Raw genomic sequence first — 12,827 nt, 5'->3', positions numbered from 1 at the left:
GAGAGTTGACATACTTTTATACTGGGAGAGAGTTTGTGATAGTAAAAGAGAAAGACAATTTGAACTTTCACTCGAACAATTCTGTTTGCTTTTCTTCGAGTGTCATTCAAAAGTCAGAAACTACTGCATCTCGTATCTTTTCTCTCTTCTGCTTTGACTGCGATTGTACTTTTGCACTGCTGAGTTTTCAATCTGTTACTGGGTTATTCTACTGGTTTTTACTGGTTTTGCGGTGTTGCTGAACCTGCTGTTGCCGCGTTATTACTGTCGCTGACTCCTACTTCTTTTGTTCTTGTACTGCTGTTTCCAGGTACACATTTGTACAATCTCGGCTTGAAGCAAAAATGAAATATTAATCAGGCTTTGTTCCCGTTGAATCCGAACTGTTTAGATTTGTTGTTTGAATATAATTTTTCTTTCTTTATATAAAAATGTAGTCGATTTATTAATAAGTAATGGATTGCATATGTATAACTTCTTCATCTAATAATGTTAGTTGAATTAATCTGTTTTTGATATTATTGTGTATCTATCTCATGCTCTAGTATTAGTAAATAATAGAATGTAGAATTAAAGCAGTTTTTCCTTGTACAAACGCGATCGCAATTTTCCGTTCACATTAGTCATAACTTAATAAATAAGTTACGTTTTTCAGCATGTAAATAATTAAGAAATTTTCTTTTATTTTAGAGATGAACTTAATAGAAAATATAGTCACTGTAGGTTTATCCTTTTAAATAAAAATGAGACGAGCCTCGACAAACAAAAATGCACAAGCTGCGGGGCCCTCTAAATGTATATATTAAAATACTTAGAATTCGGGACAGGCCGTTTAGTGAATTTTACGGCCTTCCCAAAATAACAATACGCTAGTTGCTTTAGGCGCACCTTTAATAATTTAACCTTCTTAAACACGGGTGCACATTGATGTGACCCAAATCCGAATCTCAACGGAGTCAAAATGTGTCGACGACCACGGGTGCATTGATTGTGACGTGGTTCGAGATGCATTTTCACGACGTTGCAATTCTATAAAAATAAATGATAATAATAAAAGCGGTTTAAACTTAATAAAAGCACGTAAGTCATAACATATATTTAAATCAGATATTTAGCCATTATAACAATTTAAGCGACCGTTCTAGAACCACGGGATTCGAGGGTGCCTAACACCTTCCCTCGGGTCAACAGAATTCCTTACTTAGAATTTCTGGTTCGCAGACTTCATTTGGAAAAGTCGAATATTTTCCTCGATTTGGGATTCAAGATAAACCGGTGACTTGGGACACCAAAAGCCAAACCTTTCCCAAGTGGCGACTCTGAATTAAATAAATAATCTCATTTCGAATATTATCACTTAAATTGGAAAAACTCCCTCACATTTTTACCCTTCGGGGCGGGGCGCGCAAAAATGAGGTGTGACAGCTCTGGCGACTCTGCTGGGGAAACGAACCCAGAATCTCTGGTTCAGGGTTCAAGAATTCGAGCTTAGAATAATTGATATATTTGGCTTTATTATCTGATCTTTATTACATGTTTTTGCATAACGTGCTAAATGTTGTCTTTTATCGCTTTGATATTATCTGAACTGTATATAAACTGTGCCGAAACCCTTCTCTTCTTACCTCCGGGGAGAAGCTCGCTGGTCGAGACTCCCTATTCTGTTAGTGTCAATACCTGAAATAAGAAAGAGGTCGGACAAGTTACAAAGCCGGACGATCTCGCGGGTCCCCGGTACGTAGCCCCCTCCTCGACTCGAGTTGTCCGCTCGGGTACACAATCTAGAACAAATACCCAGGTTACGAACCTAGAATAACTTGACTTCATGCCGGATCCCTAGTAGGAACGCTTATTTGCATCATGTTGCATTTGACTTAGGGGACTCAACACAGGGGTTGGGTCCGTCTAGGATTAGCAACCTGAAATGAAAAGACCATCCTGTTGCATCCTATTTGTTTCCGTGCATTTATTTGTCTCGGACATGCATGCTGCCTGACTTTGGAGTATTTGAAAAATAAACAAAAAAAAATAACAGTGTATTGGGCTAATTTTCTACTTTGAAAAATAGCAATGCCCAATTACTGTCAAAACTCTGCCGAAATTTTACGATAATAAAAGGGAAAATGTTTTGTTTTCAGTAATTTGCTTTACTAAGAAAAAGAAAAACAAAAAGATAGAAAAGTAGTCTTTTATTTTTGGAAAGTTGTTTGTTGAAAAGGAAAGAATTTTGTTCTAAAATAATTCGGTTAATTTGACCGAACTACGCGGGTCTGATTCTCACCGGATGTGAGATATGTAGGCAAATCTCATCGGTTTCGGCCCCAATTTTCAAAAATAAAAAAAAATATTTTCCTTTAGTTCTTTCTTTATAAATCTTTCTTTAGAAAATACAAAAAAAAAAAAATAATATAGAAGTTTTCTTTAAACTCAAATAAAAAATAGTCTCCTTCTTTCTGAAGTCTTTCATGTGAAATAATGAAATAAGAATTAAAAATCAGCAATAAAAATCCAAAAAAAATACTCTTTGCTTTTTAGTCTCTCTTTTGTAAAATGTTCAAAAAAAAAATAGTTGAAAAATTGAATTCCAAAATATTAGGACTTTTCTTTAGAAGTGCTTTTGTAAATAAATAAAACTCAGAAATTCCACATCATTTTCTTAAAAGTCCCTCTTTCAAAATTTAAGAGGCAACATCATAAATCAAAAAATATACATTCTTTCTTCCGTAGAAAAGGTGAAACAAATGGAAAAAAAAATCAACCAAACACATTTTCTTTTTTGTTTTAAAAAAAAAATATAAAAAAAAGACAAAAAAAATTCCCAAAGTTCAAGTCAAAAGCAAATAAATTTTTTAGAAGTCTTTCTTTAAAAAATAAAACAAAAATCAAAATAAAAAAAATTCTTTCTTCTTTTAAAAGCATTTCTTTCAAAAATTCCAAAAAAGGGTTAGTTTAGTTACTCCATTTTCGATGCCCGAACTACGCGGGTTTGATTCTCACCGGATGTGAGATACGTAGGCAACCCTCATCGGGTCCAACCCACCTTTTGCTAAAATAGCCAAAAATCAATAAATAAATAAAAACATGTCAAATTTTAAATTTTGCCACAAATAAGTTGGGTGGTGTTCAACATTCCCTTTTGCTAAAAATAGCCAAAAACATATGTCAAATTTTAAATCTGTCATAAATAAGTCAGGTGATGTTGTTTTGTCATAAATAGCCGAATGTTCCCGAAAGGGACGCCGGAAGGCTGAATTTGCATAAACAGCCACCTTTGGGTCATTTTTTAAGGTTTGGTCCAGTTGACCCACACAGCCTTAAAATCTTCGTCACCGAGGCGTTGAAAGGCCGTGTTGGCAATATTGAGTTTTCTAATTTGAAAAATGATAAAAAGAGTCATAAATAAGTCAGGTGATGATGTTTTGTCATAAATAGCCGAATGTTCCCGAAAGGGACACCGGAAGGCTGACTTTGCATAAACAACCACATTTGGGTCTTGTTTAGTATTTTTGTCCAGTTGACCCACACAGCCTTAAAAACCTTCGCCCCGAGGCGCTGAAGGGCCGTGTTTGCAACGCCAGGTTTTTATTGTAATTTGAAAAAAAAACAAAAAAAAGCAAGAGGGAGCGGTCGGGTGAATACCGTTTGAATTTTGTCATAATGAGCCGAGCCAGCTTCGGTCGCGTCTTAAACCGTTCTTGCCGAAGTAGCCTTAGAGTATCTTTCAGTTGTCGAAAGGTTATTTTCGTAAAAGAACGGACAAGTTTGTAAAATGATCCTCCCCGGCCTCAAAATTCATGTGAAATTTGGAAGGGGCCACGTTTGCAAAAAATAACCGTTCGGTTGCATTTTGTGAGTGTTGAAACCCAATTTTTTATTATGAAGAAAAAAAAATGTTTCATTGCTTTTACCTTTCATTCGGCCCGAACTACGCAAGATCTGATTCATGCGGGGTCATGATACGTAGGCAATCTCCATCGGATTCGATCATAGCTATAAAATAAATTGAAAAAAAAACTGAAAGAAAAGAAAAAAGAAAATCGAGTGAAAAAGAAAATAGAAAAAAAGAAAAAGAAAAAAAAAGAGTGCAAAAAAAATAAAAGAGCGGCAAAAACAAGATCAAGAGTGGTTAAAGAGAGGTAGGAATAAAAGAAAAGAGGTACATAGTGAAGAAGGCTAGTTTAAGGCCGGGTTGAAACATGCAACCCGTTCAAACACATGGTAGAAGCGTTTAACTGTTTAGGTGCATTGCATCCCAACGTGCGATTTCCTATATGATTAAATGCCTCAAAACTAACAAGGTTGTGTGTGTGAGTAATCAGCCAGGTTCTGTTCAGGTGATTGGTTTTGTTGGTATGCGGTGATGAACATGCAGCCCTGCACGCGGCCACAACATTATACACAAAACTGAGCTCCACCTCCCAGAAACGCCCATCCTTACCAAGCTCCATATAATCCCCCAATCAAATGTTCATCAGTACAATCCTCACCCAAGAGAGTCTTTCAAAAGGAATCAGTTCACCTCTATTGGTGAATCATACTCAGGCTTGTTCCAAAAGCTAGTCAGGCGAAGTCTGTTGCAGCCAGTGGCCCCAAATCGGCCAAACACCGAGTCCCCCCTCCCCGCATCGAGCTGATACTAGATGTGAATGCCACTCTGGAGCAGTGGGGCACGGTACAAAGGACTGTTGGTCATTGGACCCTCAAAATAGCAGTTGAGGACTTGATTGAAGCTGAAAGAATCGTTCACCGGGACGAAAAGGTTCCTAACATAATGAACATTCCCCTGCCTACTCTCACAAATGGGCCAATAGATGGAATGATCTGTGAAGCTGAGGAATTTGATCCAGCACTGAAGGCTATTGCAGCCATTGCCGAGACAGAAGAAAGGCCAAAAAACGATTGTCAAGCCTGAAAGTTCCCCATCAGACGGGAGTCTCGGTAGCCAGTCTTGCTATCCTTTCTGCATCTGGATTATCTCAGGGTGTGATCCGGATGTTTTACTTTATTGTCTTGCTTTCCAATGTAAACCCTTCTATCTTCAAAAATTAAAAAAAAAAACAAAAAAAAAAAAAATCAAATGAAATTGATATTTCATTTTCCCGGAATGTCTCTTTTCTTAAATCTTGTCAATTTTCTCATTCTCTTTTTAGTTTCTGTTAAATGCAGATTTCAATAATATGACATGCTTGCGGACTTCATGCCCGGATCTTAAAACTCTGTCAGACCTCGAAATAATGAATCAAGAATTGGGTCGCAATGAAGAATAGCTTAAGGAAACAAGACAAAGAGTTGGAACAACTCAAGGAAAATTGACTCCCGAAATTGGAAAGGTCCATACATTACAACAAGAGTACTGCCAAAAAGAGTGTGTTGTACTCGGGACACATCGAAGGAAATGTCCTTGAAATAACTGTCAATGCAAATGCAGTCAAAAGGTACTATGTTGGATCCTTTATATAATAAAATCTTGTCCTTTTGAGATGACGAAGGCTTTCATTCTCGCTACCCAAACACTATCAACCCTTTGCAAAACCCATTTGAGCTGGTTACTCTTCTTTGATTACCCTCTTTGGAACCTGAAAATATTATTGAAAATAAAATGAAAAAGAAAAATGGAAAAAGAAGAAGAAAGAATTGGAAAAATAAGAAAATATATATACAAAAAAAAAATCCAAAAACAAAAGTGGCCTGAACTACGTTTGACTTGATTCCGAAAGGATACGTAGGCAACCTCTCCTTGGGGTTCAGTCACACCAAAACAAAAATACAAAAAGTCCCCCAAAAGTGAAACTGGGGCAGAAGTTATAATGGTTCGGCAATGATCCCGCCCAAAAGGTTCTAAAGTTGTAGTTCAATCCAAATTCCTTTTACCCCAAACCTTGTTCAAGTCCTTCTGATCAATCGGCAAAGCGGTTCAAAATAGGAGGATGGATTTATTTGGGTCTGATACAACAAAATGAGGAAATAAAATGAGAGAGTCTTGCTGGTGAAAACCCACACGGGCACCGTAAGGCGACGCTAAGCAGAGAAAATCAAAATGAGAAGTCTTGTTTAGTGAACACCCACCCGGGCACTATAAGGAGATGGTAAGAAACGAAATGAAAATGCCAGCTCGTGAAAACCCACAAAGGGCGCCCATGACCGAAAATGAGATCCTCACAACCACCGTCATCATCAGAGTCCTAGCAAGGTTCCTCGGTATTCAAGGCAAAGTTGTGATAAATTTTTGGGAGTCAGACGGTTTACACAGATCAGGCATCCAGTCCAAAAGGCATGTCATGTTCATTGAAGTCCGCATGTACTCCGGATAAGTCCTTCTCTCCTTTCCCCGAAAGGGACACTTCTAGTTTTAAACTCATTCTCCATTCAATTATTTGTTTCTCTTTGAATCCCTTTTGGTCTAACATTGTTCCAAAACCAAGACAAAGAAAGGATGGCAAGACTGATTTACAGGGCTTTCGTTGGATACACGCTAATGTGCAAAGGGCACCCAGCCTCAGCAGGGGGCATCAAGACGACCTCGACTGGTCATGGCAGCCTATAAAGGCGATTGAAGTTGAAAGGTTTGGGTTTCACATGGTTAATCGCCTCCACGAAGTTAAAAAAAAAAAAATCCCCACAAAACCTCCCCTTGTAAAAATTCTCCAGCAAGCTTGCCCCAACAAATCCCCAGCAAGTCCGTTCTGTACAAATCTCCACAGAGTCTCCCCTTGTACAATCCCCCACAGAGTCTCCCCAATATAAAAAAAAAAAATCCCTGTTGGAATTTCCCCAGCACATCCCCAGCGAGTCCCTTTGTAAAAATTCCCCAACAAGCTTACCCCCACAAATCCTAGAAAGCCCGCTTTGAAACAAATCCCCAGCATGCCCCGTTGTACAAAAATCCACACAAAGAATCCACTTTGTAAATATTCCCCCCACAGAGCTTCCTTTTGTACAAATCCCCACAGAGTATCCCCAATAAAATCCCCGTTGAGAATCTCCAAGCAAGATGGGACACAAAAAAAAAAGAGAAAAAAAAGAGCCTTACGAGGCAAATCATCACAGAATCTGGAAATACAAAGCCTGAGTAGTCAAAAGAGTTTCGCCATTTGAATCCAATCAACGGCAGGACTTCGCGACAGAAATAAGGACGCAACAAAGCAACAGGAACGATCAAGGTCACCAAACCGACCGTCATTTCCGAACTAACAATTGTTCTTTGTTTGAAAAGTTGAAACAGGTATAATCCAAGACAACCATGCAAGAAGCAGGTGTCGCCCAAAGAAGAAGGTACATGGGTACAAGAAATATTTTGACAATAAGGAATTCACTCAAAAGGTAAGTTTCCGCGAGACTCCCTTTTATCTTCTACTAAAACAAGAAAATCCAAAAAAAAAGAGGCTAGCTAGCATTCTCGAACTTTACCCCCCAACCAGTCAGCATTAGGGTTTTAAACCCTAAACTTAACTTTTCCCTTTCAGTCAGCATTAGGGTTTTAAACCCTAAACTGAACTTTTCCATTTAGTCAGCATCAGGGTTTTAAACCCTGAACTGAACTCTTTCATTCAGTCAACATTAGGGTTTTAAACCCCTAGACTGAACTTTTTCCTTTAATCAGCATTAGGGTTTTAAACCCTAAACTGAACTTTTTCCTTTAATCAGCATTAGGGTTTTAAACCCTAAACTGAACTATTCCATTCAGTCAGCATTAGGGTTTTAAACCCTAAACTGAACTTTTCTATTCAGTCAGCATTAGGGTTTTAAACCCTAAACTGAACTTTTCCATTCAGTTGGCATTAGGGTTTTAAACCCTAAAATGAACTTTTCCTTTAGTTAGCATTAGGGTTTTAAACCCTAAACTGAACTCTTTCCTTTAGTTAGCATTAGGGTTTTAAACCCTAAACTGAACTCTTTCATTTAGTCAGCTTAGGGTTTTAAACCCTAAACTGAACTTTTCCTTAGGTCAGCATTAGGGTTTTAAACCCTAAACTGAACTTTTCCATTCAGTCAGCATTAGGGTTTTAAACCCTAAACTGAACTCTTTCCTTTAGTCAGCATTAGGGTATTAAACCCTAAACTGAACCTTTCCCTTAGTCAACATTAGGGTTTTAAACCCTAAACTGAACTTTTCCTTCCAGTTAGTCAGCATTAGGGTTTTAAACCCTAAACTGACCTTTTTCCTTTAATCAGCATTAGGGTTTTAAACCCTAAGCTGAACTTTTCCATTCAGCCAGCATTAGGGTTTTAAACCCTAAACTGAGCTTTTCCATGCAGTCAGCATTAGGGTTTTAAACCCTAAACTGACCTTTTTCCTTTAATCAGCATTAGGGTTTTAAACCCTAACTGAACTTTTTTCCATTCAGCCAGCATTAGGGTTTTAAACCCTAAACTGAGCTTTTCCATGCAATCAGCATTAGGGTTTTAAACCCTAAACTGAATTTTTCCTTTAGTCAGCATTAGGGTTTTAAACCCTAAACTGAACCTTTTTCCATTCAGCCAGCATTAGGGTTTTAAACCCTAAACTGAGCTTTTCCATGCAATCAATATTAAGGTTTTAAACCCTAAACTGAATTTTTCCTTTAGTCAGCATTAGGGTTTTAAACCCTAAACTGGACTTTTTTCCATTCAGCCAACATTAGGGTTTTAAACCCTAAACTGAGTTTTTCCATGCAATCAGCATTAGGGTTTTAAACCCTAAACTGAACACTTTTCCTTTCAGCCAGCATTAGGGTTTTAAACCCTAAACTGAGCTTTTCCATGCAATCAGCATTAGGGTTTTAAACCCTAAACTGAACTCTTTTCCTTTAAGCCAACATTAGTGTTTTAAACCCTAAACTGAGCTTTTCCATGCAATCAACATTAGGGTTTTAAACCCTAAACTGAATTTTTCCTTTAGTCAGCATTAGGGTTTTAAACCCTAAACTGAACTTCTTTCCATTCAGCCAGCATTAGGGTTTTAAACCCTAAACTGAGCTTTTCCATGCAATCAGCATTAGGGTTTTAAACCCTAAACTGAATTTTCCCTTCAGTCAGCATTAGGGTTTTAAACCCTAAACTGAACTTTTCCTTTAGTCAGCATTAGGGTTTTAAACCCTAAACTGAACTTTTCCTTTAGTCAGCATTAGGGTTTTAAACCCTAAACTGAACTTTTTCCATTCAGCCAGTATTAGGGTTTTAAACCTTAAACTGAGCTTTTCCATGCAATCAGCATTAGGGTTTTAAACCCTAAACTGAACTTTTTTCCATTCAGCCAGCATCAGGGTTTTAAACCCTAAACTGAGCTTTTCCATGCAATCAACATTAGGGTTTTAAACCCTAAACTGAACTCTTTTACTTTCAGCCAGCATTAGGGTTTTAAACCCTAAACTGAGCTTTTCCATGCAATCAGCATTAGGGTTTTAAATCCTAAACTGAGCTTTTCCATGCAATCAGCATTAGGGTTTTAAACCCTAAACTGAATTTTTCCTTTAGTCAGCATTAGAGTTTTAAACCCTAAACTGAACTTTTTTCAATTCAGCCAGCATTAAGGTTTTAAACCCTAAACTGAGCTTTTCCATGCAATCAGCATTAGGGTTTTAAACCCTAAACTGTACTCTTTTCCTTTCAGCCAGCATTAGGGTTTTAAACCCTAAACTGAGCTTTTCCATGCAATCAGCATTAAGGTTTTAAACCCTAAACTGAATTTTTCCTTTAGTCAGCATTTGGGTTTTAAACCCTAAACTGAACTTTTTTCCATTCAGCCAGCATTAGGGTTTTAAACCCTAAACTGAGCTTTTCCATGCAATCAGCATTAGGGTTTTAAACCCTAAACTGAATTTTTCCTTTAGTCAGCATTAGGCTTTTAAGTCCTAAACTGAACTTTTTTACATTCAGCCAGCATTAGGGTTTTAAACCCTAAACTGAGCTTTTCCATGCAATCAGCATTAGGGTTTTAAACCCTAAACTGAACTCTTTTCCTTTCAGCCAACATTAGGGTTTTAAACCCTAAACTGAGCTTTTCCATGCAATCAACATTAGGGTTTTAAACCCTAAACTGAATTTTTCCTTTAGTCAGCATTAGGGTTTTAAACCCTAAACTGAACTTTTTTCCATTCAGCCAACATTAGGGTTTTAAACCCTAAACTGAGCTTTTCCATGCAATCAGCATTAGGGTTTTAAACCCTAAACTGAACTTTTTTCCATTCAGCCAGCATTAGGGTTTTAAACCCTAAACTGAGCTTTTCCATGCAATCAGCATTAGGGTTTTAAACCCTAAACTGAACTCTCTTCCTTTCAGTCAGCATTAGGGTTTTAAACCCTAAACTGAACTTTTTTCTACTCAGCTAGCATTAGGGTTTTAAACCCTAAACTGAGCTTTTCCATACAATTAGCATTAGGGTTTTAAAACCATAAACTGAACTCTCTTCCTTTCAGTCAACATTAGGGTTTTAAACCCTAAACTGAACTTTTTTCCACTCAGCCAGCATTAGGGTTTTAAACCCTAAACCGAGCTTTTCCATTTAGTCAGCATTAGGGTTTTAAACCCTAAACTGAACATTTTCATTTAGTCAGCATTAGGGTTTTAAACCCTAAACTGAACTTTTCCTTAGGTCAGCATTAGGGTTTTAAACCCTAAACTGAACTTTTCCATTCAGTCAGCATTAGGGTTTTAAACCCTAAACTGAACTCTTTCCTTTAGTCAGCATTAGGGTATTAAACCCTAAACTGAACCTTTCCCTTAGTCAACATTAGGGTTTTAAACCCTAAACTGAACTTTTCCTTCCAGTTAGTCAGCATTAGGGTTTTAAACCCTAAACTGACCTTTTTCCTTTAATCAGCATTAGGGTTTTAAACCCTAAGCTGAACTTTTCCATTCAGCCAGCATTAGGGTTTTAAACCCTAAACTGAGCTTTTCCATGCAGTCAGCATTAGGGTTTTAAACCCTAAACTGACCTTTTTCCTTTAATCAGCATTAGGGTTTTAAACCCTAACTGAACTTTTTTCCATTCAGCCAGCATTAGGGTTTTAAACCCTAAACTGAGCTTTTCCATGCAATCAGCATTAGGGTTTTAAACCCTAAACTGAATTTTTCCTTTAGTCAGCATTAGGGTTTTAAACCCTAAACTGAACCTTTTTCCATTCAGCCAGCATTAGGGTTTTAAACCCTAAACTGAGCTTTTCCATGCAATCAATATTAAGGTTTTAAACCCTAAACTGAATTTTTCCTTTAGTCAGCATTAGGGTTTTAAACCCTAAACTGAACTTTTTTCCATTCAGCCAACATTAGGGTTTTAAACCCTAAACTGAGTTTTTCCATGCAATCAGCATTAGGGTTTTAAACCCTAAACTGAACACTTTTCCTTTCAGCCAGCATTAGGGTTTTAAACCCTAAACTGAGCTTTTCCATGCAATCAGCATTAGGGTTTTAAACCCTAAACTGAACTCTTTTCCTTTAAGCCAACATTAGGGTTTTAAACCCTAAACTGAGCTTTTCCATGCAATCAACATTAGGGTTTTAAACCCTAAACTGAATTTTTCCTTTAGTCAGCATTAGGGTTTTAAACCCTAAACTGAACTTCTTTCCATTCAGCCAGCATTAGGGTTTTAAACCCTAAACTGAGCTTTTCCATGCAATCAGCATTAGGGTTTTAAACCCTAAACTGAATTTTCCCTTCAGTCAGCATTAGGGTTTTAAACCCTAAACTGAACTTTTCCTTTAGTCAGCATTAGGGTTTTAAACCCTAAACTGAACTTTTCCTTTAGTCAGCATTAGGGTTTTAAACCCTAAACTGAACTTTTTCCATTCAGCCAGTATTAGGGTTTTAAACCTTAAACTGAGCTTTTCCATGCAATCAGCATTAGGGTTTTAAACCCTAAACTGAACTTTTTTCCATTCAGCCAGCATCAGGGTTTTAAACCCTAAACTGAGCTTTTCCATGCAATCAACATTAGGGTTTTAAACCCTAAACTGAACTCTTTTACTTTCAGCCAGCATTAGGGTTTTAAACCCTAAACTGAGCTTTTCCATGCAATCAGCATTAGGGTTTTAAATCCTAAACTGAGCTTTTCCATGCAATCAGCATTAGGGTTTTAAACCCTAAACTGAATTTTTCCTTTAGTCAGCATTAGAGTTTTAAACCCTAAACTGAACTTTTTTCAATTCAGCCAGCATTAAGGTTTTAAACCCTAAACTGAGCTTTTCCATGCAATCAGCATTAGGGTTTTAAACCCTAAACTGTACTCTTTTCCTTTCAGCCAGCATTAGGGTTTTAAACCCTAAACTGAGCTTTTCCATGCAATCAGCATTAAGGTTTTAAACCCTAAACTGAATTTTTCCTTTAGTCAGCATTTGGGTTTTAAACCCTAAACTGAACTTTTTTCCATTCAGCCAGCATTAGGGTTTTAAACCCTAAACTGAGCTTTTCCATGCAATCAGCATTAGGGTTTTAAACCCTAAACTGAATTTTTCCTTTAGTCAGCATTAGGCTTTTAAGTCCTAAACTGAACTTTTTTACATTCAGCCAGCATTAGGGTTTTAAACCCTAAACTGAGCTTTTCCATGCAATCAGCATTAGGGTTTTAAACCCTAAACTGAACTCTTTTCCTTTCAGCCAACATTAGGGTTTTAAACCCTAAACTGAGCTTTTCCATGCAATCAACATTAGGGTTTTAAACCCTAAACTGAATTTTTCCTTTAGTCAGCATTAGGGTTTTAAACCCTAAACTGAACTTTTTCCATTCAGCCAACATTAGGGTTTTAAACCCTAAACTGAGCTTTTCCATGCAATCAGCATTAGGGTTTAAAACCCTAAACTGAACTCTTTGCCTTTCAGCCAGCATTAGGGTTTTAAACCCTAAACTGAGCT

Source organism: Nicotiana tabacum, chromosome 3 (assembly GCF_000715075.1).
Source record: "Nicotiana tabacum cultivar K326 chromosome 3, ASM71507v2, whole genome shotgun sequence".
Taxonomy (NCBI): Eukaryota; Viridiplantae; Streptophyta; class Magnoliopsida; order Solanales; family Solanaceae; genus Nicotiana; species Nicotiana tabacum.
This window is presented reverse-complemented; position numbering follows the sequence as displayed.